This window comes from Zonotrichia leucophrys, chromosome 2 (genome assembly GCF_028769735.1).
Source record: "Zonotrichia leucophrys gambelii isolate GWCS_2022_RI chromosome 2, RI_Zleu_2.0, whole genome shotgun sequence".
NCBI classification, from domain to species: domain Eukaryota; kingdom Metazoa; phylum Chordata; class Aves; order Passeriformes; family Passerellidae; genus Zonotrichia; species Zonotrichia leucophrys.
In genome coordinates this window covers 124756239-124784014 of record NC_088171.1, presented here as the reverse complement: position 1 = coordinate 124784014, position 27776 = coordinate 124756239, and the positions used below count along the sequence as shown (strand labels likewise).

Sequence of the window (27776 nt, the reverse complement as noted above, 5' to 3'; positions counted from 1 at the left end):
AAACTGTATAGCTACTGACCTACTTTTCAGGTGGTTTGGTGGAAGTCACTACAAATCCTTCTGGCATTTCAGCACCAGCAGACTATAATGTTTTACCGGGATAGAGCATCTTCTGAAATGGCAAAAACTGAGTCACAATATAGAAATTGAATTCTCAATGCTGGGAAAAACAAGGATAGTTTTCATAACAAGCACACACAAGGAATGAGCTGACATGGAAATGCCCTACAGGAATTTTTCTCAAAGGGCAGTCTCTGCAACCCCAGATATGCTATAATCTTTGATGACCTTCTGCTGCTCCTCTTCTTTTTGCAACAAAGTTACTGGATGATCTTTCTTTCTTTCTTTCTTTCTTTCTACAAAATAGCAGCTCTACTCAACCCAGGCTTATGTGTATATAATATTACACCAGCTGAGTGTTGGACACCACAGTCTGTCTCAGTTGAATATACTAATTCTTGAGGTTAAAACAACACCAGCTTTCTCCCTGGCCCTTGCTCCCAGCTAAGACAGCTTCTCAGGAAGGCAGTGTTGGAATATTTACCAGCCCAAGAGGGAGGTGGTAAAAGCCCAGGACAGACCCCTTTTGGCACCTTCCAGCCCTGTTTGCCCCTCAGGCTGTGCCCATGGTCGATGGATGCTGTCAAACAAGGTGGTGCAGGGCAGCAGGCATGGGGACACAAGCTGCTCACTCTGAAACAAAGACGAAGCAATACCTGACTCTGATCCAGCAGACAGAGACATGTGAATATATACAAAGCAAATCCTTAATCACTCTCTTTAACACAAGAAAGACTTCTCATAAATTAAAACCAAGCAGATTATCATCTTAAGCTCTTTAAGGATTTGCTTCTGATTTCATAAAATCAGCCTCAAGAGGAAAGTGGAACAACATTTTCTGTACCTGCATTGGGAAGTCCTGAAGGATGTTATTTTACAGCAGAATCTTGGGCAGACACTGTAACTGCTCCATCACTACCTCTTTAATGGCAAAATGATCTCCTGCATTGCTTTAGTCCTTTGAGGACTTGGTGATTAGAGAGCTGTTTCTGCTCCCCTGCACTGGCTGTACAAGGGCTGCCCCAGAAAAGAGGGCATGAACAAAACACCCAGGCAGCTCAAAGCCCACATTGATTTGTCTTGGCCAGAAATTACATTAACATCTCTGTGGTTTGGTTATACAGGGCAGCCAGTGGGGAAGGGAGGAAAAGGATCTAGCGAAGAAGAAAAGACACAAGTTAGCAATTCAGCTGTTACACTGCAGTTTGACAGACACATAAAGAATTTGTTTCTTCATAAATGTTTCTTCATCATCTCTTAAGATCTGGTCACCAGTTTGAGGAATTGAGGACAATAAAATAATCGCATTTTTAAAAATTATTATTTTGCCTCATTGATATAAATGCTGTGCTAAGTCAAAAAGTGGTGGCACCAGCACAGCACTGAATAAGGGACAGAGTTGTTTCAGCACTGCTGAGGCTTGCTGCACCTAGAGGGAAAGCCTCTGTTGCTGTGTCCCCATTGCTGTGGATACAACCACTGGCTATGTGGAAGAAGGAAAATTTTGTCTCTCTCTGCCCCTCTTCCATTGTTTCCAGGCCATGTCCACACTATTGCTGCATGGAAATTCATCTGCTGGTGTAGGAGAGATGTTAAGCAGGAAAGACAGAAGGGAACAACCACTGTATATGGCAGCTGGATTTCAGGGTTATAGGAGTTTCTCTGGGTTTTTCTTGTTACTCTACCTTGCAGTTAGAGATGGGGAAACCAGATTTTACTGTAGTTGAAACACCCAGACAACAGCCCACAAAAAGTGACACAAAAAGTGTCCCAGAGGGTACCCCATAGAGCAGTAAGGTGGCAAAGGCAGGGGCAGGCTATGCAGCCTGAAAGAAAACAGTGTCTGAAGATGTCAAAAAAGGGGTTGCACACCAGGATTGTTCCAGCCAACACAGGACAACCGATCCCCCTCTAACAGGTCCCTTGGAAGTGAGATAATATTAACCAAGAAAATAACTTGGCTTACTGTTTTTTATTTACCTTGTTACAAAAATAAGAATTACAGAAATAAGAAAAAAAAACCCACAAAAAATTTTACAAAAATAAGAAAAAAAAACCTCACTAAAAAGAGGGTAGCAGACATTTTTGAGAGTGAATGTTGCATACTGGTATAGGGTAGTATCTGACAGTAGAGACACTTCAGAAAACTGAGGATTAAACATCTTTCCTAACATAAACACTGTACTAAATCAAAAGCTTTACTCCTCCTCCTGTTTAGGTTTAGCTATATTACTGACCAGCTAGCCTTCAAGACAGAAAGACCCTTTTATCAAAAAGGAAATAATTCCAGAGTTTGCCTGAGGCATATGTCCTTCCACAAGATTTAGAAAGGTGGAAAAAGAAAGTAGAAAAAGAAATCATCTAACTTATTTTAAAATAAGATATATATTGCATTTTTGTATTTCAAATAATGACTTGCTTCAATTTTATTCTGTCTATGTAATGGATTTTGTTTGCTTGTCATTTTAAATACATCCTTGTCTTGGAGCACCTGAGGTATGCATTTAGTCCAAAATTAATTTCTCTAGTTTTAATAAATTATGGTTCCTGTATTAAAAATTAACTTCAAGGTTATTTTTTAAAATCTCTTTTTCTTATTTATAGGACACCAACAGAAACAGGAGATATGCATACCTGTAAAAATCACTCTTGCTGTTCAAAAAATTTGTTAATATTTTTCAGGTCTTCCAGGCTCTACTTCTGATTGCTTGACAATTCAATGCCATTTGAGAAGTCCGAAAAAAAACCAAAAAAACCCAAAAAACCCAAACCACAAACTATTGCAGACTTCAAAGGTAGAAAGGCAGCATGGAGCTGGACTCCATGGTATCACAGTTGTGGAGCAAGCCTGGCTCAGCCCAGTTCCCTGGGGCTGCAGCTGCTCTCCATGAGCTGCTGGCCCTGTGGCCACTGCCCCTCCTGCCGCCCTTTGGATGGTGCTGCACAAGCCATGGGACAAACAAACCCCAGCCCTGGTGTTCAGCTGCCTGGAACTCAGAACCTCCAATTTGACCTCCAGCTTCCTGGAAAGAGAGGTGGGAGAGGCCAACTGCTTCGGGCTGCAATCCTTCAAGCCTCTTCCTAAAGGCAGTCAGCTGTGGAAAGAAGTCATGGTGGTGAAACATTTGTCATTCAAAGGGAGCATTTGCCTGGACTCCTTTCACTAACCCCTCTTCCCCCCAGGACCTGAGCCCTCACTTGCCCAGACCTTGAACCACTTAGACAGACCCTGCCCTTTCCTATTTGAGGTGGGAAGGGGTTGCATTTCTCCTAATTTCTGGTCTCAGAGCAGGGCAGCATTCTCCTTGAGAAATGTAAATCTCTTCATGCACCACCACAGCTCTTGCTCTGGACTGAGACCTCAGCACTCCTTCCCGCTCTCCACATTTTTCTGGTGTCTTTGTGAGTAAAATTAATCATTCTTAGCCTAAAGACAAGGAAAGTGTTCTAGCCTTTGCGAGAATCAACCTTTTACCTCAGTATGTGAGAGAGTGGCACTGGCACATTGATTTGTCTTTCAACAATGTCTCAAGCTTGGTTTTGGGTTTTTTTTTTTTGACAAAAGGCTACATTAGAGCATTAATAATCACAATATGTTCAGGTTTGTTACACTTAGCAGGTGGGCTATTAGTTGAAATGAGTATTAGTGAATTTGAAAAATCTTTTTTTCTACTCAGTTTTGATTTGCTTCCAAATACCTGCCCTGTGGTCAGACCACATATTTGTAATAGGCTCCTCTGTGGTAACGAATTTCTTGACAGGGTTTTTTGTATGTTTTTAAAGATCACCTCAGCCTCTATACAGCAGCATCTCTGTTCATATTTAGCAATAGGAAATCAGTCCTTCATTTCCCAAGGCCAGCAGAATGTCCTGAACTTTGCTGCAGCAAACTAAAATTTATAGGTACATATACAAAGAGTGAGAACTCAGACAAACGAAATATTTTGATTCAAGCATGATGCTTGTGACTGTCATTAGAAACCAGTTTGCCATCCTAGTAATTACATTCAGATGGGTTTGGGGTCAAACTCACTTTACTGTATTGTTTCTTTTGGAAAATGAGCTCTATGAGCCTACATATTTGTGCCTAGCAGTTTAAAAATATTGATGGAGGATTATATTACAGCAGCCTTAAAGATTTTATTTAAGGTAGTTATGAAAAAAATGAAATAGTTTGTAACTGTGAATATAGATTGCAATTATTTTTAACACTAGCAAACAATTTTCTGACTGAATAATTTTTATGTATATTTCTAATACTTGTGGAGAAAAAAAAGCATGATTTTGATGTAATTTTCTGAACCAAAATATTTTCTCAACCTGGTAGAGTCATTAGTTTTAATTTCTTGTTTTTGTTCTCTTTCCCAGCCATCATCTACAATCAGTACTACAGATGAACCATTATTACCACTTCTCCAGTTTCCTAGTGGATGTCTGATAGATCAAAGTCCATTCAAGGATGCAAATGTTTCCCTTTGTCTCATCCAGGCCATTCCTGAAGCTAAGAAGAGGTAAAATATTAAGAACAGCCACATTTTTCAGCAACAAATCAAGATACAAAGAACAACTAAATACTCCTGAATAGCAATTCTGCAGCAATGTCAGCTAAAATGCTGCCATGGACACCTGCTCACTCCCTCTAAAAATACATTTCTGGATTGTGTCACCAGAATTAATGAGCCTAAAACATCTAATGTCTCATGACAATAGGATTCCTGGGTGGAAAGCCGTGTGTGGAAAAGTGCTGGGCAGATGTACAGCAGCCCTTGCTCTGCTGCCCTGCAGCTGTGCTGCTGAGCAGTAACCAGAGCCAAGCCAAGGCACTCCAAGGCTGGCAAGGTGAGGGAAGCCACAGCTGGCTCCCAGGCTGGGAGGAGCATCATTTGCTGAGGCTGAGCGTGGGTCCAGGCGCTGCTCAGCAGACTCAGCAACTTCTCTCCTTCCTCCTTGCTGGAAAGCATGGAAGTGAGCTACCCCCAAGGGTGGCACCACCAGGAATGGCTTTGTCCATTTGTCACTGTCATATTTTCTGAAAAATCCCTTCACCAGGATTTCTTCTCCTGGGAAGTTGAGAAGCCTCAGAGAAAAATGAAAACAATAATTATCTGATCTGCTTCTCCTGTGTTTTGCTGCTTTGGAATGTGGTTTGGACATTGTTTACCAACTGGCCATTGTTTCATTGGTTTCATGTGAATTGTTTTGACTTAATGACCAATCATGGTCCAGCTGTGTTGGGATTCTGGAAGGAGTCATGAGTTTTTCACTGTTATCTTGTAGCCTTCTCTAAGTAGCCTTTCTCTATTCTTTAGTATAGTTTAGTATAGCATTCTTTAATTTAATATAGTAACATAAAATAATAAATTAGCCTTCTAAGAACATGGAGTCAGATTCATCTTTCCTCCCCGAAAATACCACATCCATTTGATACATTTCTCTCCTTTGGAGGAAGCCTTGGCCCAGCACTTCAGGCAGAAGACAGTTTCCTTGCCCCCAAGGTCTCAGCACTAACCAGGCAGGAGCACTAACAATGTCTGGACCACTCAGTCAAATCAACCACACCAGGAGCCACTGCTTTGACAGAACTATTTTACACACCTCAACCATAATGTGATTTGTCATTGCTTTCAGAGACGTGGTGTGCAGCCAGCCAGGCTTTCACTGGGTTTTTTGGCCTATAAGAAAGTTTTATTAGATTATTTACTCTCTCCCCTTGACTGTGGCAGCTTCTCCCTGATGTGCCTCTTGAATGGAAGCAATGCTTTCCCACAAGCCCCCATGCCTTCCTTCACATCCTCTTCTTGTCCCTAATGGCTTGATTTCCAGAGGTGATGCTATCCTCAGGCCCTTCCGCTCCTTGAAGAAGTAGGACTGCCCAGGCCTCTTGAAAACCAGGCCAACAATACAGAGAGGAGTAATTGCAATCCTTGTGGATGGCTCCAGGCCATGTCATAATACACTCTGTTAAGTGAGGACAAAGCCCATGCTGGAGGGATGAGCAGTTAGAAGTGATGCAGGCCTGGCATGAGGAAGGAAACACATCAGTCTTGAATTTTTTTACTTTTTTTTACTTTTTTTTAAAAAAATTTGAACTTTTTTACCAGTGTGTGGTGAGAGGGAGCTTAGCAAGGATGAACATCTTGCCTGTCTTAAGGCAGGTAGGGCATGCTTCATCCCAGGAACTGGCAGAGATGAGGGATACTGAAAATGCTGATTTAAACCCATGGTACTGCTCTGCATTAGGCACTCATATGAAATTTACACTTGTGTGGTTTGAAGTTGCATTCTCTTTATAATGAGTTTTGCTTATACTATGTACAAATGATAATTAGGGGACGTACCTCAATATATCTTCAAAAGGTACTTGTTTCCTCAAAGTGCAGAAGCCTGCAGGCTGAGAACTGATTTTTGTCCAATTTTATTTACTAAAACTCCTTTAATGAGTGTTTATACATGAAGAGATGTGGAACTAGGATCATGTTTATATAAAATAGGAGTGAATTTAGCGATTGCAGCAAACTGCAGCACTTCCAGCTCCTGCAGAGTTTGTGTATTTCTGGTTTAACACATGTAAATTGACCTCTCAACTGCATCTGTGAGCACCTAAGCATATCCAGTGGCTTGGTCTTGCCATAAGGGGGAAGTCTTGTTCCTTCTTTTCCTTCTCCTCTAACTCAAATTTCTTCCCAGCCAAAGAGCCTGCCCCCTCATCTGTGGTGGCTCTGGAGTTTGACTTGCCTGTGAGCTGATACAACTCAATGACACAGCAGAAAACCAGGCAGCTGTTTCATTCAGGATCACATTTTGCTTGGTTAGTGGCCAGCTCTGGTGACTGAAGGGCTTCATTCACTCACAGGTAGCCGGGCTGACAGAGGAGAGATGATGGGATTGCATGTCTGGAACAGGGCCTCCTCACTCTGGTGGAGGGGAACTGCTGGCTTAGGGATTGCCATCCTAGGAAGATGAAACCTAAGGTGTCCAGCTTGAGTACCAAAATCCATTTTAGGCATCTGAAAATGCAGTTCAGTAAAACAACCTGCTTTAGATAAGGACAGCTGAGGCCAGTCCTGTGCCTCTGGAGCAGAACACCTCCAGCAGCTTCTCCAAGCCCTGCTGCCCCCCTGCCTGCCCCTGACTCTCTTCCCATGCTGGCTGGCAGAAATTTGTGTGCCTTCCCTGGGAACTGGTGCAGCTGAAAAGTCACTTGTGTGGCCAGCTCACTTGCAAAGAGCTGTGACAGTGCAATGCAGGGCAGAGCAAGGGACAGGGATGGGCTGTTCCAGGCTGAGCCAGAGCAGAGCCTGCACACATCCAGCTGCTCCTGACTGCTGCTCTCACAGAATGCTGCAAGTCAAAGGCTGTGACCCCTAGCAGCACATGCTGTGCTTCAGCTGTGCCTGCGTTTGCCTTCTGCCCTAACTACCACCAACAACAAGCCCTTGGACAAGAGGTTAAATGGGGTGCTTGGGATTTCCTCATTCTTGACTGGGAGAAAAAAGACAGTGGGAATGCCTGAGATGGAGGGTGGGTTGCTGCTGTGTGTGTACATTACTTGTATGTTATTGGCTTCTGATATTACCATGACATTACAAAATGTAACGTGCAATGTAGGCTTCCAAGGTTCCAGTTGTCCTTTCTCTCCTGCTCTGGTACAATATTTTGTTGCACTCCTTTGCTGCATTTTGGGTCATGCTAAACTGTAAGCTCCTTGTGGCAGAGAGGGTGTCACTGGTGTGAGGCACAATGCCTCAGATATTGGAGCTCTAGCAGCAGTGGGGGCCTTGGGGAGTGCCTGTCACAGGAATGACAGGAAGGAAGAGTTTCACTCTTGTTGAGTGCAGAATTTGTTATGGCTGAGACTGCCTCATTTTTGCCAGCCTTTTTGAAGGACTTCATCTTTGCCTGTTGCCTATGCAGCTCCTACCCCTCGATCTCCACCAGCTACCCATCACCTTTAGACCCCCCTCCTACTCCTCTGTTTTGATTCCATGCCTGATCCTTCCCTTTTGTCAAGAGATCACAAGCTCCTGTCCCTCATTCTCTGCATCTCTCCTTTCTGACCTTCCTAACCAGCCTGCCTGCTGACTAGGGCTGCAAATAAAGGTTAGGTTATGAGCAAACTCCACTTCCCCAGATTTAAAAGAGAAACATCCAATATTGTCTTCTTCTAAATGCAGAGGCAGATAAATTAAACCAAAAGGTGTTTGGAGCTGGAGTGCAAAGGGGAGATGAGTGGTGGGAGAAGAGGCCAGCAAAAGCCACCCCTCTCCTTTGGAACTGTCTTTGGCTTTGCTTCCATTTTAGCAGGAGTACAGGTTAAGGTGAGAGTCCAGATTGCTTTGGCAATACCCTTTTATACCACATGTAGTGACTCTTGCTCAAAAGCAAGTATATGGACTTGATTAAGCTTATGATTGTTGAAAGGTTTTTTTTCAATTAATTAAATCCAAATAAACTTACTATCTGGAGGAACCAGGAATGTCTACAGCAGGGTTAAAGAGATGGAGAGCTCCTCTGGGTTTCAGTGTACAGCCATGCTTTGTGCATTCCTTCCTTGTACAAGACTCAATGAAAACTGTATTTTGCTGATGACATCAAACTGCGCCAAAAGATACAGCTGAAGGGGAGTAGCTGCTAGAACATTAGTTTCCAGTCTTTTTGGACCTACAGCCTACTGTTGGCCTCCAAAATTTCCTACAAATCACAATTTCACAACTCATACTTTAAACTGAAAACACTACAGAGGCACCAAATGGTGATGACAGCCTACCACTCTCTATAGGACATCAACAAGGCTTGAGTAGAGCAGGAGAACCACTGGTCAAGAATGAAGGAATGCAGAGATGGAACAGAAGTGCTGATTCAAAACTCTACATGTGCAAATCTTCACTGACTACAAAACCAGTTGGAGGTGAAAGAGTCTCTGGGGTAATTGGGTTCATTGGAGACTCACCATGTGGGATGTGGATACAGATGTTAGGGGTTTCACAAAGTCTTCTTTATTCTAACTAAATGATTTGGTGGGAACTTTCGGCAAGAACTGCAGGTAAAAGAAAACAGAGAAAACAAAGTCTGAGAAAAACATCATTAGGTCAGCTACAGTGCCATTATAGTGGCATGTCAAGAATGGAGAAGAAAGGCAACACCAGACTGGTAAAATGGCAACCATCAGCTGGATATTACAGGAACTGGCAGGTTACATGCCAGAATAATAGGCATTTTGTGGCAGGGGCCACGTGGACAAACTGGGATGGACTGGACTCTGCTAATCATGGACTATGTCACCCAGTGCAGACAGAAGTTGTTGAATAAAGAGCTCAAAGAATGTTTAAAAATATATTAAAAAAAATTGGTTAACAAATCAACAGAGGAACCCAACAGCTGGCAATCGTGAAAGGTGGGATGAGGAAAGGATCAGCTCTGAGGATTCATTGGATAGATACATGTGGAGATAATACATTGAGCTGTAATCTTGCCAAAGATTAGGTGAAAATGAAAATGCTGGTGGCACTGCTGTATTTGGATTTCAAAAAAAAAAAAAAAAACCCCAAGCAACCAACTAAGCAACAAACCAGCACTTTCCTGGAAAGGCAAATCCTTGCTTGGAAAATACCAAGAGCAGATCTAGACTCAAACCTTGAATGCATCTGACAGCACTGCTACTGCAGAATGGCATATGGGGCTTAAACTTATTCTCAGGAAGAAAGAGCTCACTGGGTGTTAAGTCACTCCTTACATATGGGTGGAAACTCGTAGTAATTGTGCAATTTCCCCAAAAAAATCCCCAGAGATCTCAGTTCAGTATTTTGCTTCTGCAGCCTTTCCTGCCTTTGCTGTTACAGCGCTTTTCACTTGCAGTCCTTGCGCTTCCCTACATCATGTAAAAATACGATTATTTCTTTTGCTTAAAGACCTTGGTACAATATTAAAAACCCACCAGTTACTATGCCGAGGTTCCTTTTGCCAAAATACCTGTCTTCTTTAGTCACGCTCACTTAACGAGGAAAAAAAAAAAAACCAAACAAGACCAGGATGCTTCAATTCCTCCTTTTTTCCTCCTTTCCAGGCCGGCCACCGGAGCATCCTCCAGCCGCGCAGCCCCCGTGCAGTAATCGGGGCGGCGGCCGCAGCATCCTCCGCCGCAGCGCCGGCCCGGCCGCAGCTGCTCCCCGCTGCTGGGGGCGCCAAGGCCCCCGGGGCCGCGGCACTGCCGCAAGGTGGGCAGCGAGCGAGGCGCTGCGGCGGCAGCCGTGCCCCGCAGCCTCCGCAGGGCCGGGCCGTGTCCGTGCCGTGCCCCGCAGTCTCCGCAGGACCGGGCCGTGCCGTGCCCCGCAGTCTCCGCAGGGCCGTGCCGAGCCGAGCCGTGCCGTGCCGTGCTCGCTGCCGGCCCGCGGCGCCGCCGCCACCTCCCTGGCTCCGCCGCCGGGCGCGGGGACATGCGCAGTGCCCGCGCCGCGCTCCGCGGCCGCGCTCCGGCCCCTCCGCCGCCTCCCCCGACCCTCCCGCCGGGCGGAGGAGGGGGAGGGAGAGAGGGGGAGGAGGAGGAGGAGGCGGGTAGGGAGAGAAAAGGAGAGGAGAGAAGAAGAGACGAGAGACGCGCCGCAACTTGCTGCCTCTCCTCCCTCGGCTCCGTGGCCACGCCGCTGCGGGCTGCGCTCCGCGGGAGGCGGCGGCATCCAGGGACGCTCCGCTCCGCGGGGCCGGCGCCTCCCGGTGAGTTGGGGGCGGTGCGCGAAGTTGCCGTGTCCGTGTTTTGGGGTGCTGGTGCAGTCGCTGCGGGGCCGCCGCGGGGCTGTCCCTGCGCTCCGCGCTGCGGGCACTGCGCACGGGCGGAGCTGCGGGCGGCAGGAGCGGACACAGGTGCGGGGCACGGCCCCAGCCCTAGTCCCGGCCCCGGCCGGGTCAGCTGTGCGGATCTCCGCGGTGCGGGGTTACCGCGCCTCCCCGCTGCTGCCAGCTAGCCCCGTAACCCTATTTCCATTGAAATCCTATTAGGCAGTGGCAGGCTCCGGTTTGTGTCGCTGTGGCATCTGCTCTGGGCTCGGAAAGTCTCGTGGAGGACGGGGTCGCTGGGGCGAGCGGAGCTGCTCCTCTGGCAGAGCTGCGAGCGCAGATTGTCCCTGACGCCGAGCGCTGCGCGGGGCTTGCGGCTCGCAGGGCTCCGGAGAGGGAAAACAGAAACTGACCCACGGGCACAGCAGAAAGTTGTGCAGCTTGAGATGCTACGGGCGCTAATGGGGCAATTAGCTAGATAAACAAACGTAGTGATTTATAGGTGTCTGAAGTATAGCACTTTGAAGATAGAGCTCTTTAACCTTTCTTTCTCATCTATCCTTCAGAGATTTGGTTATAAGGAGAGTAACGTATCGTGTGTGGTGCTGAATGCACGAATTGATTACATTTGTGAAAGGAATGGCCTTTGAAATAATACTAAGCCATTAAGCAATAAATGCAGAAAAGGAGTGAGACAGAGGAAGAGCAAAGAAAAAATCTTGGCAGAAAATATTTCTCCCCTTCCTAGCAGCCTAGGAAGCCTTGCAGCTGTGCTTGATTAACTTTTATCCAGAGTTCTTATTTTATGAAATTAAGCTTCAAAAAACAAGCGCGCTGTGTGAAACCAGAGGCAAATCCTCCTTAGTCCTCTCAAAGTCTGTCTGTGTTGCAGATAAATGATGATTGGAGCAGCGTCTGTTAAGAGAATTTGTAGAAGCAAACACTGCTGAAGATACCCAGTAGGTAAATGGAAGTACTTTGTTATTGTGTTTCTCTTAGGTGATACAGAACAAGACATTTCAAATTCCAGGGGGTTTTATTTTACATTTTTAAAAATTTTTCAGGTGCACAACTTCGTTATTGCAAAAATGCCTCTCCTAATTGGAAAAGTGATTTATTCAGGTCTTACTTTATTTAACATAGGCCAAATTCTGCAGGCTGTGGGGCATCTCCTGTAAGGGGTGAGTGTCTTTTGCACTCATTGAAAAAGAAAATAGTACAGCATGTGTAACACCATGCAGGCCTGAAGTACTAGAGCAATTTTATACTTAACCAGTGTTTCAACACAGATTTTTATTAACATAAAATCAATATTCAGGTCAGCAATTAGGATCTGCAACTTCCAAATGAGAACCGGATCTGGAGGCAACGCATTGTTCAAATGAGTAAAAGTTGTGGGACATGACAGTCATCAAACTCACCCATCTTTTGTTTGGTTCCTTTTATGAGATGTCATTTAATGAGGAAAAGAAACAGGTAATCCATTGTGTTTTGAGGCACAGTGCTCCTCATAGGCCTCATTGCCAGGCATTTGGAAGTGCATGTGGCTTTAGATCATGTATTGTGTACAAATGACTACTACCAGATAACTTAAGTTCTGAATTTATTCTACTATTACAGTTCTATTGATCAGAAAGTGGCAACTGGATTCCAAGTCCTAAACAAGGATGATCTGAGAGTTAATTTATATTTTAGGGAGCACTGAGGAGTCCACAAGAAAAGCCATCAAGTTTTTCTTGTTGGATGTGCAGTGGCATTTAGTTTAGGAATCCTCTTTCTTGGGGCACTGGGAACTTCACTGACACACAAAGGAGTTAAATGAGTTTATCAGCTCATTGATGCCCATGGTGGAGTGCTGCAGAGTTCAATGGCTGGAACAGGACAGTTATTTTACTTCCAGTAAGGATGGGGATAGAGAACTGAGGAGCTTTTTCAAAGTAGTTCCAAACCCATGGAGTTTGTAACTGTAAAATATAATGCAAGAATAAGATTAATAGACCAAGAGGACTCAAAACCATGTGACAATTAAAACAATAAATCATTCAAATAACACTACCCATGCCCCTACAGCAATGCCTCTGCTTCCGGTGTTGAGAATGGGGCAGGTTTCAGGCAGAGGATGTGAGGGTAGCTCAGCCCTGGAGCAGCAGTGGGGAGGCCAGGTGTCCCAGAGTGTGCTGGTTGTGCTGGGGCTGGGAGGGAGCCCAGGCAGGGTGAAGGGGAGCAGAGGGCTGCCCCTCACCCTTTTCCCCTGGTTGCTAAGCTGAGATGGAGAGTGGCCCCCTCCCATGATTTAGGGTTTGCTAAAGGTAAGGCCCTGCATGGAGCCAGCAGGGAGAGGTGCTGGATGAGGCTCAGGTTGCACAGCCTGTGGCTTGCAGGCACGCTGCCCTGGCTGCTTGCTGCCCATCCAGCATCCCAGGGATGCCATCAGTACTGCTACTGCCTTATACTGTCTATAATAATGCCAAAAAAGTTCTGGTGAGGGGAGAAGCTCAAGTTTCTTCCAGGGGAAAATGGTCCATTTGTAAATGTTCATATGATAAGATACTGCTTGTATGGAGTGAAATGTGGAAAAGCAAGCAGTGTACACTCATTTGTGCAATACTATGAGAAGTAAACTCTAAATTTTGAAATCACTATGCAGTCATGTGGGCCCATGGAGGACCTGTGAAAGCTGCAACACAGATGAGGAAGCTGAATCCTGATTTGGCTGCCAGTTTACTGCAGGTAGTTGAGATGTCCTTGGTTGCTGTTCCCCCATCTCCATCCTGGTACCCTTCATGCTCTGAATTGCTGTGCCAGAGATTCTCCATCAGTCATTCCCTCCCCTGGTTCCTCACCTCCCAAAATCCCCATGTGCCATGCCAGCAGTGGTGCCCTGCCTGTGAACTGGGGTGAATGGCAGCCTGCAGGTGTTCAGGTACTCCTTCAAGGCCCCAAAGTGCAAACCCCTCTGCAGTTTCATTCTGCTTCTCTTCTGTGGTGAAGCTGTTTTTTTGGCAACACTGTTCCCTCAGTTACCTGGGCAGGGGTGGGCAGGCTGCAGGTGGTGGGACCTCCAAAGCTTGCTCTGAGAAGGTGCACCCAGCACAGCTGTGAGGTGGATGACGAGTGACAGGAGGTGTGCCTGTGCTTCATGGATGTGATATAGCCCAGTTTTAATTAAAGCAGGCACAGCAGATTATTAGGGTAGATAAATACTGCCTTGTTACAGCCCTCTTGGGTCGTATGTAAGCAGTATTCGTTTAGAAAGGATGAATGAATAGTCAGTGTGAAGGATAAAGATCAGCATTGTTAATCACTCTGGAAGTCTTCCGTGGGAAAGTGTAAACTCATGAGGAAAGATAGTGCCCATAAATGTCATTTAAATATTTAAATAAATTGAGGATAAAGTTTTGATAATAAAGGCATGCGAGTACCAAGTTATGTTTGGGTTCCTGTCCAAGATAATGGGACTTGTACAGTTGGCCTCAGTCATTGATAGGCTGTGCTTCTGCTTCATACTTTGCTAGCAGTAATGAAGAGCTCATCTTCAGTGCCACCTGGGGGGGAACAAAACTCCTAATTTTTCTTGTCAAAGCACAGAGAAAAACTTCAGAAACTTGGGGGGCTATGTTTGCTTAAGATCTTGAGCTTCAGGAGGGGTTAATGCTTCCCTCGTGGTGTTTGTGCCAGATGCCTTTATGGGGGCTTGAGTCAGGGGCACTGAGCATCCAGCTGCAGCTTGTTGCTGTTGATACATCTGCAGGCTGGGAAGAATGACTCCGGGTGGGAAAGAGTGGATTTCCACCTCCATTAATAAGCAGAAATTGTGCATCTACCGTTCCTTGATTTTGTGAATTCTCACTAAAGTTTCTTTTGCCCTTTCATACCTCTCAGAATGCCTTACAACTGTTGGGAAAAAAAAAATCTGTGTGCTTTCATGTAAATGCAATGAGGATGAGCCTTTGAAAATATATCTAGCTGATGTTGATGAATAAACAAACGTGGGCCAGGGTAAATCTTTTCATCTAACTTCAAGAGCCACGCTGTAATGAAGTAAATATAGATGTACTTAATGGACTTCTTTCATCCAAATATATAGCAAACCCTTTAAAGTAATGCAAACAAATCTAAAATGGATTTCTAAGTGGCTTTTTAATTTTTATTTTCTCAATATTGGAGCAGTTTAGTCTGGCTAGGCCAGGAGGAGAGCTTTCTCCTGGGGCTGTGCAGATGCTGAGGTGAATGCTGGCCTGAAGGGGAGAGGGCAGTGGGAATGTGAGAGACCCAGCTCTTCTCCTGTTGTGCTATGCAGTAAAGGCAGGAAGTGCTCATTGCATGTGGAGTTTCAAATGTATTTACATGACGAGGGTCTCCCCAGACATTTCCCTTTGGAAGGCAGCTTTCAGACATGGCTCCAAGAGGCAGGGACCCTGCAGGGCTTGCTGTCTGCTGCCCCTTGGCTGTGCTCATTCCAGGCAGCACCAAGAGCTCCCCAAGCTCAGGATGACTGGCTGCCTTCCCCTGGGGCCACCTGGGCATGGCAGGCCACTGCTTGGCCAGGCACAAACCTGGCTCTGGGGCTGCTCTGCAGGACACGTCCTGGAGTCCCCAGCGGGTCCTGGCTCAGAGCGCCTGAGCTGGGAGTGAAAGGTGGCCTTGGGGCCATCAGGACACAGCCACAGACAGTCATTGAAGTGGGACAGAGGAACCACTGGTGGTGGTGACTTTGGTAGCATCCTGTTGGTTGGAAGCTGGAGCTCAAAGCATGGTTCTGCAGATCTGGGCATTCACTGCCCGCCAGTGGATTGGGTTTCATTTCAAGTCTTGCAGGATGACTGTTTCCAGTGATAGCATTTGTAAACAGATAGCTGACTTTTTGTGCAGAGCATTTCCTGCACATACAACTGTTTGGTTTCACTGCCCTTGCTTCTAAAGAGTGTGTAATATTTGCCTTTCCCATATCACGTGACGAGTTTTCAGATCTTCTCTTTAAAAAGCACAGTTGTAAAACAGTTTTATTTTAGAAGGAAGTCTTTGTTTTAAAAAAGATTAAACCCAGCTCTGGAGAAGAAGGCCTTTACTTGGTCTTACCTTTTCTTAATAAGAAAACTTCAGATCCATTTAGTCCCATTGTTGAGTAAAATCCCATTCACAGCTGGGCAATATTAGAATTTGAGTATTAGACTATTTAGACAACTGTATCAGCATAATTACAGAAATTCTTCAGGATGAGATTTTTCTTTGCTGAGATCTTGATGGATGGGAAATACTATAAAGAATAATTTCCATGAGTCTTAGAGGACTTTTGTGAAAGATATTTAAATCTAGAAGACCGTTGTACTTTGAAAAACGTAAGGGTAATTTACTGATGTCGGACTGAACTCACTGTTTGACACCTCGGATAATCAGTCCAGTCCAGTTTAGCTCGCATCTCGTTGTGTTGGGCCGTGTGTACAGAAGGGAAATGTATTAAAAACTGCTCAGCTTCGGATGTGTTCATCTGGGGATTTGCTCATAAATAATTGATAACCCTCTGAAACGAAATCTCTTCATTACCCCGAGGATTGCTCACCTCTTCCCTCCCGCGCTCATTGTTCTCGCAGGCGGGGAAGGAGGAGGCGCTGCCTTAATGAAGGTGCACGTCAGCCTCTGCTGCTCCTGCCAAAGGTCATCCAGCTGAGCAGTGGCAGTGAAATGCTTGACAAAGATAAACATTTTATGGAGATAGGTGGCATTCCAGTGCTTTAGAGGAGCCACTAAGCTGCTGTATTTAAGACTTCTTTGCGTCGTAGCATAGTAGCAGCGCGTACATTGAATTACGGACTCAATGAAATGTTTGCATCTCGTGTGCTGCAGGACAGGACATCAAAGTAAGGACATCAGTTATAGCTGTAATACTTGGGCTTGATCTTTCATGATTTTACTGCTAAGGAGTAAGTAAGTATCCTTGCTCAGACTGTTTGCTGCAAATGGGACAAGGCTTGGTGAGCAGTGCTTTCTAATTGGAGCCAGAGTGAGTTCCTGTTTACCAGACATTGATGTGTAGTGATGGTTCTTTTCTGCAAAAAGAGAACCATTCTGTGTCCACTGACCTAAAGCCTGAGTTGATCTGACAAAATCTTGTTTTAATGGAAAAAGTGTCTTTAATGTAAGTTCAGTTCATCTTTTTGATGACTTGATTGCTTCAGAGTTATTAGCCAGATTCTGTAAGTCCTTAAAGGTGCTAATACTTGCTTGCATTTAATAGCCCTAACTATTACTAATGTACAGAAAATGATCAAATCTCATCATTAAGAGAGAGCCCTGACAAATCTTAAAGCCATTTTAATGTGAGGTTTCAGATGTTACTCTTTTTAATTGAAAGGTGAATGCTGTAAAGGCTTTGTCAGACTGCTGTTTCTAGATGACAGCACTTTCTGTGGACTAACTGAAAGTCCTAGGGTGCTGATCCCAGCTTTCAGCTTCAGGATTCATAGCTCAACTCTTCCTTTTTTACTTGGCAGAAGCATCTGTGGTGGTGTCTGGATTTATGTCTTCCAAAGAAATATTGGATCAATCAAAGAAAATGAAAATGATTTTCTGAAATGGTAATCACATTCTAGCTGGTACTGGAAAGAACAGAGCCTTTGCTCCTTCTCTAAACCACGAGATTAAGCTTGCTTATAAAGGATTAACAGAGCTCTCTTCTGTTAATTCGTAGTGGTGTAGTCGAAGTGCTCGATTCTACATCAGTGGAAAATCCATTACCAATCAATGGGAGTTTTGCAGCTGAAGCCAAAGGGATTAGAGGCTCATGGTTCAGAAGTGACTGAGGGAGAGAAAGCCCTGGATATGCTTGTTGCCACACAGCTGTGAGCCACTGCTGGGGTGTGCCCACGAAAAATGGCAAAGCAAGTGTTCAGCTGCCTCAGGTGGGCTCTCTCCAGATGTGAGGGGGCTGGTGCCACGGGGCAGGGCTGCAGAGAGAGCTTACCTAGGGTGCTGCCAATATTGGGCTGTTCCTCGTGTCCAAGCAAGGTGGTTTCCAAAGGAAAAGGCAGAGAAGGGTAACCTAAAGCCTTCTCCTAGGGCTTGTGCTGTGGCTGGGGGAGAGTTAACGAGGATGTCAGTGAGAGCAGGAGTTAAGAGCCATGGAGGAGGGGGTTCAGCTTCGGGCATAAGGGGTGCAGAGGAGCACTGGTGCCTACACCACACTCTGACACCTGCACTGCTCAGGCTGCCACCCAGGCACTCTGGCTTAGGAGACTGGAGTGTGAGGGAGAGACAGGAAGACATAGCTGAAGAGGTTGTAAAGAACTTGCTGCTGATGGTGTTGTGGGTGATTTCCCAACAAACTGCACTGTCTACAGAAGTTTGCTCCTTCAATGAATAACAGCTACTTTTCCTTCTAGCAGAGTGCATAGACCAATGTTCAGACTGTCAGAGCCTGCAAACTAGAATGCAGACTATTCACCAAGTACATTCCAAAATATAGTTTTACTTTCTCTTGAAATGCTGTCAGAGAGGTTAGCCTAAAGATAGCTCTGATCCCGAACCTAGATGTGTGGAATAGCACAGTCTCCATGGCCTCTACTGCAACATTTGGTAGTTACTTTTCCACAAATGGAAGCTAATGCGTCAAAAAACAAAAAAGCTATTCAGAGTAAAAATTACAGAGTAAAAAATTAGTTTTTACAACAACTTGGTAAATGTACATGTATTGTTTTGATCTGTTATAATGGGCAAGGTTGTGTCACTCAGTTTGGCAATTACAGAGATTAAATTAGTTTTCCTTTTCTCTTGTTAAATGCAAAATAATTGAACACATGCCATGGAAGGTTGGGGCTCCCATGTTTGTAGCTTCATCATTTATTAATCTAACGCATTAAATGAGAGGCTTTATAGATTTGCTTGCCTAAGGAAAAAGAAGAAGAAAATACAGAAAGGCCAAAGTGTATGTGTATGTATTCTGTCTCACACTTTGATGTGCTGTCAAATATTGCCTGATTTTTAGTACACTTGGTAAGAAAGGACACTGCTTTGCTTCCAGAAAGGTAAATTGTGACCTCATGTTTAAATAGTCTGAGTAAGCTCATATTTGTGTAGGCAAAGTCACTTGTGCAGTTCCCTTCACACTTTACATATAGGAATGTAATGTTGTAATCAGACCAGCAAAATAAACTTCAAATGAGAACCCTGTAAAAAGGTGTATTTTGAAACTATCTTGGCCATCTTAATTGACTCCCCTAGTTACAGGAGGGGCTGTCCCTTCCCATGGCTCAGCCTTTTCAGGAGATGGTGTGGGCAGCCGTGCAATAACAGCTCTGTGGAGGCAGATGTGCTCTTCTTTCTTACTTTCATGTAGCTGGAGGGGATTTGAAAATTGGTTATTTCTCTCTGTCTTTGCAGCTCCAAGTAGCCCTGACACTGCCAGCCATGGATTAGTGAAATAAATCCCTCATGTTTGTACTGAAGTGGAAACCATAAAGAGCATTTCCTGTCTTTTTCCCCCCTTTTTAATGTGTCATTTGCTGGCTGGCACAGTGACCTCCATTTCGTGCCTTGTGAAGGGACTTGTCACAGAGATTTCTCTGAGGGTGAATTAATCACTCAGGGGAGCAGCAGCATGTGGCATCATGCATGGGTACCTGAGGTAAACAGTTACCTCTGGACCACCTGTACTGAATGTGGATTCAAATATTATCTGCTAATGCACTTGGACTTTTCTAATATGATTTTCTTTCCCTTCTGTTTTATCTGTTTTCTTAACTATGCCCTTGGTAATCAAAAGGGATGCAAATATCTAGTCACCTTTTGGTGTTTATAAGTATGACTGAATTTGGAAGAAAATATTCCTGGCAATTTAGTACATGAAATTTACCAGTTCATTGAGGAATGGTTTTATGCTATGTAGTAATGTAGAGGTACAATAGTTTGGTTTTCCAGGGTGCCTTGGGCAGTTTATAAAGTCTTTTAAATTGTTCCCATCAATTATATTGACTGAAGTGCAAGAAATAATTAATTTCTTTTTTTCAATTCTTGAAGATTCAATTTCATATTCCTGATTTACATTTTGGTATCAATTGTATATTTTAATTTGTGTGAGTGAGCCCTGAAGCTCTTACTCGCTTGTGACTCCATCTTTAATGTTGCTTGGCAAGTCCATTTCATTCCTAGAAATCTAATACACCAGGAATTGATTAGCATTAACAGTCAGGTGAATGATAGGAGACGTGGTGATTTCTGGGTCTGGTGTGGGGTTATGGTGATTTAATGGATGCTGCTTTCCAGGTGATCCTGTTGTCATTCTCCTCAGCAGGTTTGGCTAAAACCACCCCTGAAGAAGAGCTGGGGAAAGCAAACCAGAAGCAGAGGATTGGTTTCCCACCAAAACAGGAAGCCATTATTATGAGGCATAATTAGTTATATATTTACTTGGCAAAGCAGGCAGGCAGCAAATGACTCAGCATTTCTGTGTTTCATGTTTACTCAGCACTCAGGCACAGCATGTACAAGAACACAATTTCTGGTTCTCAACAGGCACATCAAATCTGGTCTGGAGAGAGAAGCCCAGGCTGTGAAATGGGTGATGGAACTTCCAAATTCCTGTAGGGATGGCCCCAGGAGCTGGTTGTAGTGACACATCAAAGCCCTGGGGTTTTGGACCTCAGGTTGGCAGTCTGGGAAGCTGGAAACCCTTGGCTGATTTTTGTCATTTTTTGCTTCTCCCAGCTGTGGGAATTACTGAAATATTAGTTCTTGGACAGTGGTGAAATTAGCAAAAGTTGTTAGTTTTAGTCAGCAGTAAATGTTTTAGTCAAGAAACAGAGTAAACAAGAAAACTTGTTTTCCTTTGGTTTTCTGAGCTAGGCAGAAATTATACATTGCAGTGGTGTGATTCCCTAAGAAGCAGAATTTCCAAGTCTTGGCAGTTTCCATGTTCCAGCCAGCATGATACGGGCCTTGCTCCACAGAGCTATTGTATTTCCTATATGAAGTATTAGCTTGTATAATTAATTACACTGGTGCTTAAAAACAGTCAACCACTTTAAACACCAAAGGCTTTCCTTCATTAGATTCTAGAGAAATGAGAAGAAAACCCCAACCAACCAAAACAAAAAAATCCAAACCCCAAAACCAACCAAAAAAGTGCACACAGAAAACCCTTGGGAATTTCTGGGCTTTAGCTGTCTGTCCATAGGTAAGAGGAAATTGATTTTATGAAGTATAATGCTAATGTTTTAGTGTTCATCATTTAATAAAAATTATGCTCCCTGTGGTTCATCAGCAGCTGGCACTTAAAAAGACTGAATTCAGAAAAAATAAGTGTGAAGTTTGCTGTGGGTAAATGCTCAGGACAAGAGCTGTGAGATTGATACTTTTTCAACAGCTGGCTACCTGGTTTTATTTACACTGCAGTATGTGTGGTGTGTGTCTGCACCAGCCTGATTGCATGCAGAGGGGGGCAAGCTCTTGCAAAAAAAAAAAAGTCAGTTGTATGGTAAAGAGCGAGGTTTTGGTGTCAGGGAGAAGAGCAATGCTGCTTTCTCTTCTTTCCTGTATCTGATGTTTCAGTTTAGCACAAGAAAAGTGCTGGGGCTGAAACTTAAACTTGTATTTTCTCACCCTCCTGCTTGATCTTCTCCAAAGGATTGTTGTCCCTCAGCTCCGGGAGTGATGGTGTTTGGTACAGGAAAGGGTTAACTTCCAAAAGCACAGCCTGGCAGTTCAGTGCCCCTGGAGCTTTGAATGAGGAGATGCTGATACAGGGTGGGCCCTGCTGGGGCACACCAGGACCAAGGATCACAGGCCCTGACCAGAGCGGCCTTCCTGCCGTGGCTGGCCCCAGCTGAGCAGCGCTGCCTCCAGGGCATGGCACCTTCTGCTCTGCTGCACACAGAGGAGCTTGGATTTATCCCACATCCACAGCTGAGCTCCTGGGTGGTGGGTGCTGGGAGCAGGGGAGGAGCACCCCCAGGCTCCAATATGTGAAGGGGATGACTGTTCAGAAGGCAGAAAAGCTGCAGGGGTTCTGGTGGACACCAAGCAGAACGTGAGCCAGCAAATGAGCCCTTGTGGCAAAGATAAAATGTGTCCTGGGCTGCATTAGACAAAATCTTGACATCTAGTGGAGGGAGGTGATCCTGCCCCTCTTCTGGGCACTTGAGAGGCCACGCCAGTTCTGAGATCCCCAGTACCAAAGAGAAATGCACATATTGGGGGAGTCCCGCAAAGGGCCATGAAGATGATTAAGTGACTGGAGATCTCTCATATGAGGAGAGGCTGAGAGAACTGGGACTGTTCAGCCTGGAGAAGAGAAGGATCAGGGGAGAATGTTGTCAATTTGTAGAAATACCTGAAGCATGGGCACTAACAGGACAGAGCCAGGCTGTTTTCAGTGATGCCCAGTGACAAGACAGGGACAATGGGTAAAACCAGAAATACAGGAGGCTCCTTCTATAAATGCTTTTTCTGACTGTGCAGGTGGCTGAGTACTGGCACAGGTTTTACTGGGAGGCTGTGGAGTCTCCATCCTTGGAGTATTCAAGACCCACCTGGACATAGTCCTGGGCAACCTGCTCTTAGAGGCCCTGGTTGAGCAGGGATGTTGGATCAAGTGACCTCCAAAGGTCCCTTCCCACCTCACTGGGATTCTGTGACAGCACCAACTTCACTCTTTAGCAGCTGGGCTGGGTGGGTGGTAGGGACTACCTCCATACCTCCTTCTTTGCAGATAAAGGTTTTTTTAAGAGAGCCTGTTCTAAAATAATAGTTTTCTTTTTTGTTTTTTAAAAATTTGAAAAAGGTTCTCCACTCTCACTGAAAAAAGGATAGTGAAACACTTCTCAGTTTGCTCCCACTTCTTCACCTTTCGTTTTTAAAATATAAAATCTTTTACATGTTCCCTGGATTGTAAAGCAGAGGAGCAGTATCTGCTGTCTCCTGTTCCTGCAGGATGTGTGCAAAAGAGCAGTTACTTATCACTGTTTTGAATATGCAGGTGAAAAATAAGGGAAATCTCATTCTTTGCAGACGCTTGAGCCTGTAAATGTTGGACAAATAATGCTTATTGTGCAAACCCTTTGTTGTGCTTTTTTGAAGTGTATCCTTTCCTTTAAAGCCTATTGCTTACTAACTGTTTCCAAGCAATTTGTAGCTGGCATCATGTCCTGTGTGCCTCCACAGCATAGCAGATGAGATGCTGAGGTTAGCTGTCATATTAATAGGCTCTTAGCAGTGTCCTACCCAGGACTCAAGGCAGGAGACTTTTATCAACACAAGCCTTCTGTAAACCACAGTGGTTAGGTCTGTCACTGCTTGTTCCCTCCTCCTGGTGGGTTAACACCCCTGGAAAGGAACCCCACCAAATGTGCTGCTTTTGATGCACAGGGGAGGAGTGGAGCTCTTATCAGTGACCTCAGCCTCCTCTCCTTGCTTTGCAAGCTGATTTTGTATTAATTACAGGCATAGCTTTAATCTTCGTCAACAGGATAGCAACTGTGGTGTTACCCTTGGACTGTTGATGTTCAAATTGTCTTTATCTCCTGATTCTGAAAAACTGGGACTGAAGTATTTTGCATGTAAATTTACTTTGTATTCATGGTTTTTAAAATTTGCTGAGAGGCTGATCTTAGACATACACGTGCTGCCTTCTCAGTGTAAATATTATTGCCCTAATGCAATCCTTGGAGACTGTGGTGGCCTTTCCAGCTCAGGGATAGTTTTTTGAGGCAAAAGAGGAGTAGTCTTATCATAAGTTGTGTGGTTCTCCCAAAGGAGAAGGAGTCTTACTATTTTAGGATAGTATGAAATCCCAGCCTTTACATAGGTCTTCCTCAATTAAAGGCATTCTCAAGAGCTTATGTACTATTTAGGATTTGAATATACTTGCAATAGCAAAGACTTCAAAAGAGAAACAGCTCCACGAGTGATAAGAGTGGCTGAGATCTCAGTGAGCTGCAAATGGGTGACAACTTCTTTTTACATTTGAACCTAGGAAGTGGATGTAAACTTAAATAGGAACAAGTTTAGCCAAGAGAAATATCCCTTCCTCCAGAAAGGAGATTTTGTTCTTTGGCTTTGGTACCTAAAATGTGTCATATAGTAAGAAAAATGCTTGGGAGGATTGGAGTTCATACAGTATTTTAGTTGATTTAAAAATACTTAGGAATGTTCAGAAACAGACTTTTTTGTTAACAACAAGGTTGCAAATGTTGACAGGCATAGGTGTATATGAGCAATAACTACTGAGTAGATTTCCATGATAACTGAAAATGTAGATTTCATGTCACTTTTTAGTTTGCATTTTATGCCCTATGGTGGCTTTGGGGGGATTATATATATGAACCAATGGTGCAGAGAGGTAACTGCATGGATGAAGTGACACTTGGTGTTATATTTGCTGTTTATTATACAAGAGGTACATTTGTTTTTAGTTCTGGTCATGTAAAGATGCTGCAGTCCTAAAGCTGAGAAGAAAGATTTTGGTATTTGTGTCTTTTAATTGAAACCAATTGATACAAGTAAGACATGCTAATATCTGTAGCTAGTAAGAAAATAAATTGGTTTATTTTTCATTGTATGTTTTATTTGCCTTATGCTACTGCACATGTGACTCAAGCAGTGAACTCAAGAATAACACTGCTGTTGCATTTAGGCAAACCTCTAATACAAAGAAAATGCACTTCAAGACTTTGAAGAGTTTCAGAAAATTTCTGAATTAGTGTGTAAAAATGTATCTTTTAACCTCAAGGGCTTTTTATACACTGAAGTACTTGTCCCAGGCACAAGTAACAGCAGATCAGTTGAAAACAGGAGAAAGTCAGAAGAGAGAAAATCAGTATTCTCAGGCTCAGCATGGGAAGCTGCTTAAACACATTGTAAAAGTCACTTAAGGCATGTGTATGTAAGCAAGCAGAAACAGTGGTCTGCTGAAAGCACAAATGTTACTCAGACTACAGAAATATCCTCGAGCAGATGGGTATCTGCCCCTAATGATTCCAACAAAAAAACCCCAGCCAGACTGTGTTGAATTGGATGCAAGCTGAGCATGAAGATCTGAAAAAGACTTTGAAGAGTAAAGAGTTTGCAACATAAAAGAAAATGATGAACTGTGTATATATCTATGAAAAGGTTGATCCCTGTAAGAGCACTGGAAGGCAAGCGGGGTCACCAGGCAGGACATCAGAAAAAATAACTCAGTTGAATTGGTCATTGCAGGAGAATTTGGGCAGGTGTTGGGTTGAGTAACAAAGATGAGAAGGTGTCAAACTGCTGAGGTCTCACAACAGAAGTGCTGAAGAAAGCTGGAGAACTGAAAATTGAATACAGAGGTGTGACCATGTGTTGTACAGAGCAAGGCCAATGTTCTGAAGAGGCATCACTGCTGGCAGAAAACACAGCACACATGTGGATGCTGCAGCTGTGATTTGTGAATATGAGGAATGGATTGCATTTTCAAAACCCTGAAATATTTGATTAGGTGGTGATTTTGAGCAGGCTGGCAGTGGCAGTCCTGGGAGGCTGTGGGTAACCAGGCAGACAATTCCTTTCCTCAGCCCACTCATGCTCCCTCCTTTTGACTTCTGATGCTTCCCTTCCAGGCAGGTGAGCACAACAGCCCTGCTGCCTTCTGTTCTTGTTGTCCTGCCTGCAAGCCCCTGACTAACTCCACACTCCAAGTCCATCCTCCCCCAAACCTAGCTCTTTCTTGGTAAGATATTCATCTTCAGTCTCGCTGTGATTTGTGGAAGTGCAGAAAAATAATGTGAAAAATAGGTGCTTGGCCTTCTGGATATTTCATGAGAAGGCTGTATTATTTGTAAATAATTTATGACTTTGAAGCCACACACTTTTTCCCCTGGTTATATGTCTTGTATAACTGAACTGTGTGATTTACCTTAAATTGCCTATCTGCCATGCATCCTGAATCTCTGTAGAGTGCTGTTTCTCCTCTCCTGTACAGCCTTCACCCGTGGATGAGAGATTTGCATAAAGTGATTTCTTCATGTAAATGTGATCAGGCTGCAGCTCCAGCATCTTCTTGTAATGGATGTACCAATCCCCTTGAATTGGGCCAGTGTCTATCTTGGTAATTGAATCTATTTGTTTGTTGCTGTAGTTTTGGGAATTGCATGTACTGACTGACACACTTTTGCTGCAGCCTTCGAAGCCTTTCCTGATCGTGAGGCTTCTTTGCAAAAACCAAGAAGCAAGGCTTGGGATGGGGGTTGGTCATGCTGCAGCTCAGGCAGGGGCTGGGACAAGAGCTGGGGGGCTCCCTGGGGACACCCTGGTTATCTGTGCTGGTCCTGAGCCAGGAAGCTGCCCCCCCCTGCCCTGCCCTGTGGGGACAGCCTGCCCGGGGCTGGGACAAGCAGTGTGATTGGAATGGTGCATAAGCCACAGAGATAAGGAGCTCTGCTGCTTTGGTTGGTGTCATTCAGGCTGTGACATGGGCCTGCTGCAGCCTCTGAGGTGCCAGACTGTGTCAAGCCTCTGCCCGAGAATAAAACAACCAAAGCATCTCACAGATTGTTCCTGCAGTCTTCTGCCCCCCGGGCAGACTGTCCCCCATTTGTTTGGTGTTTTCTACCCCTAATCACTGGTTTTGGCTGACTCTCTTCTATCATTGTCTCAGATCTTGTTTCCCATGCCTCACTTTCCTTGCTTTGATTCCCTTCTGTTCTTCCAGCTCCTTCTGTACCAATCTTGTCCCAGCTTCTGTATTCTTCCTGGCACCACCTCTTCCCCCTCTACCTGGAGCTTGAATAACTGAGATAATGAGACACAGCACTTTCCAATTACTTTGTATATGTATGCATATGTATGGCCTCACCCACTGCCTTGTCTCTCATCCTTCTGCCCTTTTCTACAGCAGTCTCTTGAGGATAGGATTATCTGTGAGTGTGTATTTAGCATATTTTCACTGCCACAGTGTGCATAGCATTGAGTAATGGTATACATGCTTTGGAAACCTAGAGCTGTTCTGTAGTGTTCATAATGCCTGACAAGTGACCAGGTAGCCTAGTTTGTCATCACCTTCAGTAAGATGTTTTCCTGCATTCAGGTTGTCATTGCATAGTTTTATATTTTTGAAGTTGGGAGTATAAATTAATAATCCATATTTTTCATGCTTTTTCATTATTTTTATGCTAGTATTAATGTGTTCTAAATAATGGTTTATGGGAAGTGTCTGTTAATTTAGGTAATGGGGATAGTATTTTGATCAGGTGTGTGGAAAATGCAGAAGTTGGAGGGTATTTTTTGAAGGCTTCTCCATCTTTCTATAATTACCAGATAGATAATAGGAACTTGCCAGATTCAACGTGCTAATGATTGCCTTCCAGCTTTGAGAGAGACAGAAATTATATGCTAGCAGTGTCTGAACGAGATGCTGCTGTGGCAGTGTAATAAAACATACCATACTGTGCTCTCTGCCATTGTGTAAACATCCATGAATATGTCCTCGGTCTTTCAATACAGAAAGTAATGAAGATGAAGCTAAATTTACTTTGGGAGTACTCAAATGGCTATTGATGGCTTAGGAATGCTGGGTTATCAATAGTAGATGAACTGCTTTGTTGTTGTCTGTCACTTTGCAGGGCAGCCTCATGAATCATGTTTAGATAAAAGGTAAATGCTCTTACTGTCCCATTTTGCTGTTTTAAATTGCTGCCTTTGCAACCTTGTCCACAGATTCTCTTATGCCAGGAAGAGCTTGCTGCATCTCTGGGCCTGAGATGCAGGGTATTTTCTTACTGGTGCCTTTTTTCTGCTGGCTCTGGACTGTGCTGCCTGATTAAAGGCAAGTCTGCTAAGATCCCAGCATGTGACAGTGATCTGCTGTGCTGGCTGTTCCACAGGCAGCTTAGCACTGCTCTGTGCAGGGCCTTTAGGAGCACAGGAAAGAAAACTGTGTGTGGGCACTATTCTTAAATATATCACATACCCTTGGTGCCTTGCAGCTGGGTCTAGAC

At 44.4% G+C, this 27776-nt stretch overlaps 1 protein-coding gene and 1 long non-coding RNA gene across 6 annotated transcripts in view; one reads left to right on the top strand and one right to left on the bottom strand.

Moving 5' to 3' along the window:
- Positions 1-550: 550 nt before the first annotated feature.
- Positions 551-10472, bottom strand: LOC135444514 (uncharacterized). Of its 2 annotated transcripts, XR_010439230.1 has the most exons (5): positions 9995-10472; positions 9011-9097; positions 4469-4561; positions 2695-3155; positions 551-693 (listed from the first exon to the last, which is right to left on the bottom strand). It is a non-coding gene; the product is annotated as an uncharacterized LOC135444514 (long non-coding RNA). The 2 variants fall into 2 exon arrangements; XR_010439229.1 differs by lacking the exon at positions 551-693 and having other exon boundaries at positions 2027-3155.
- A 176-nt stretch (positions 10473-10648) lies between these two features.
- Positions 10649-27776, top strand: part of PAG1 (phosphoprotein membrane anchor with glycosphingolipid microdomains 1) — a 103905-nt gene continuing 86777 nt past the window's right edge. The window contains exons 1-3 of one of the 4 annotated variants that reach the window (XM_064706269.1): positions 10649-10770; positions 11723-11793; positions 12149-12306. The gene's annotated coding sequence lies outside the window, so the exon portion shown is untranslated. Of the gene's footprint in view, positions 10771-11722; positions 11794-12148; positions 12307-25466; positions 25511-26682; positions 26700-27776 lie in introns of those variants that run through there. The other 3 variants (XM_064706270.1, XM_064706272.1, XM_064706273.1) reach the window with 3 other exon arrangements.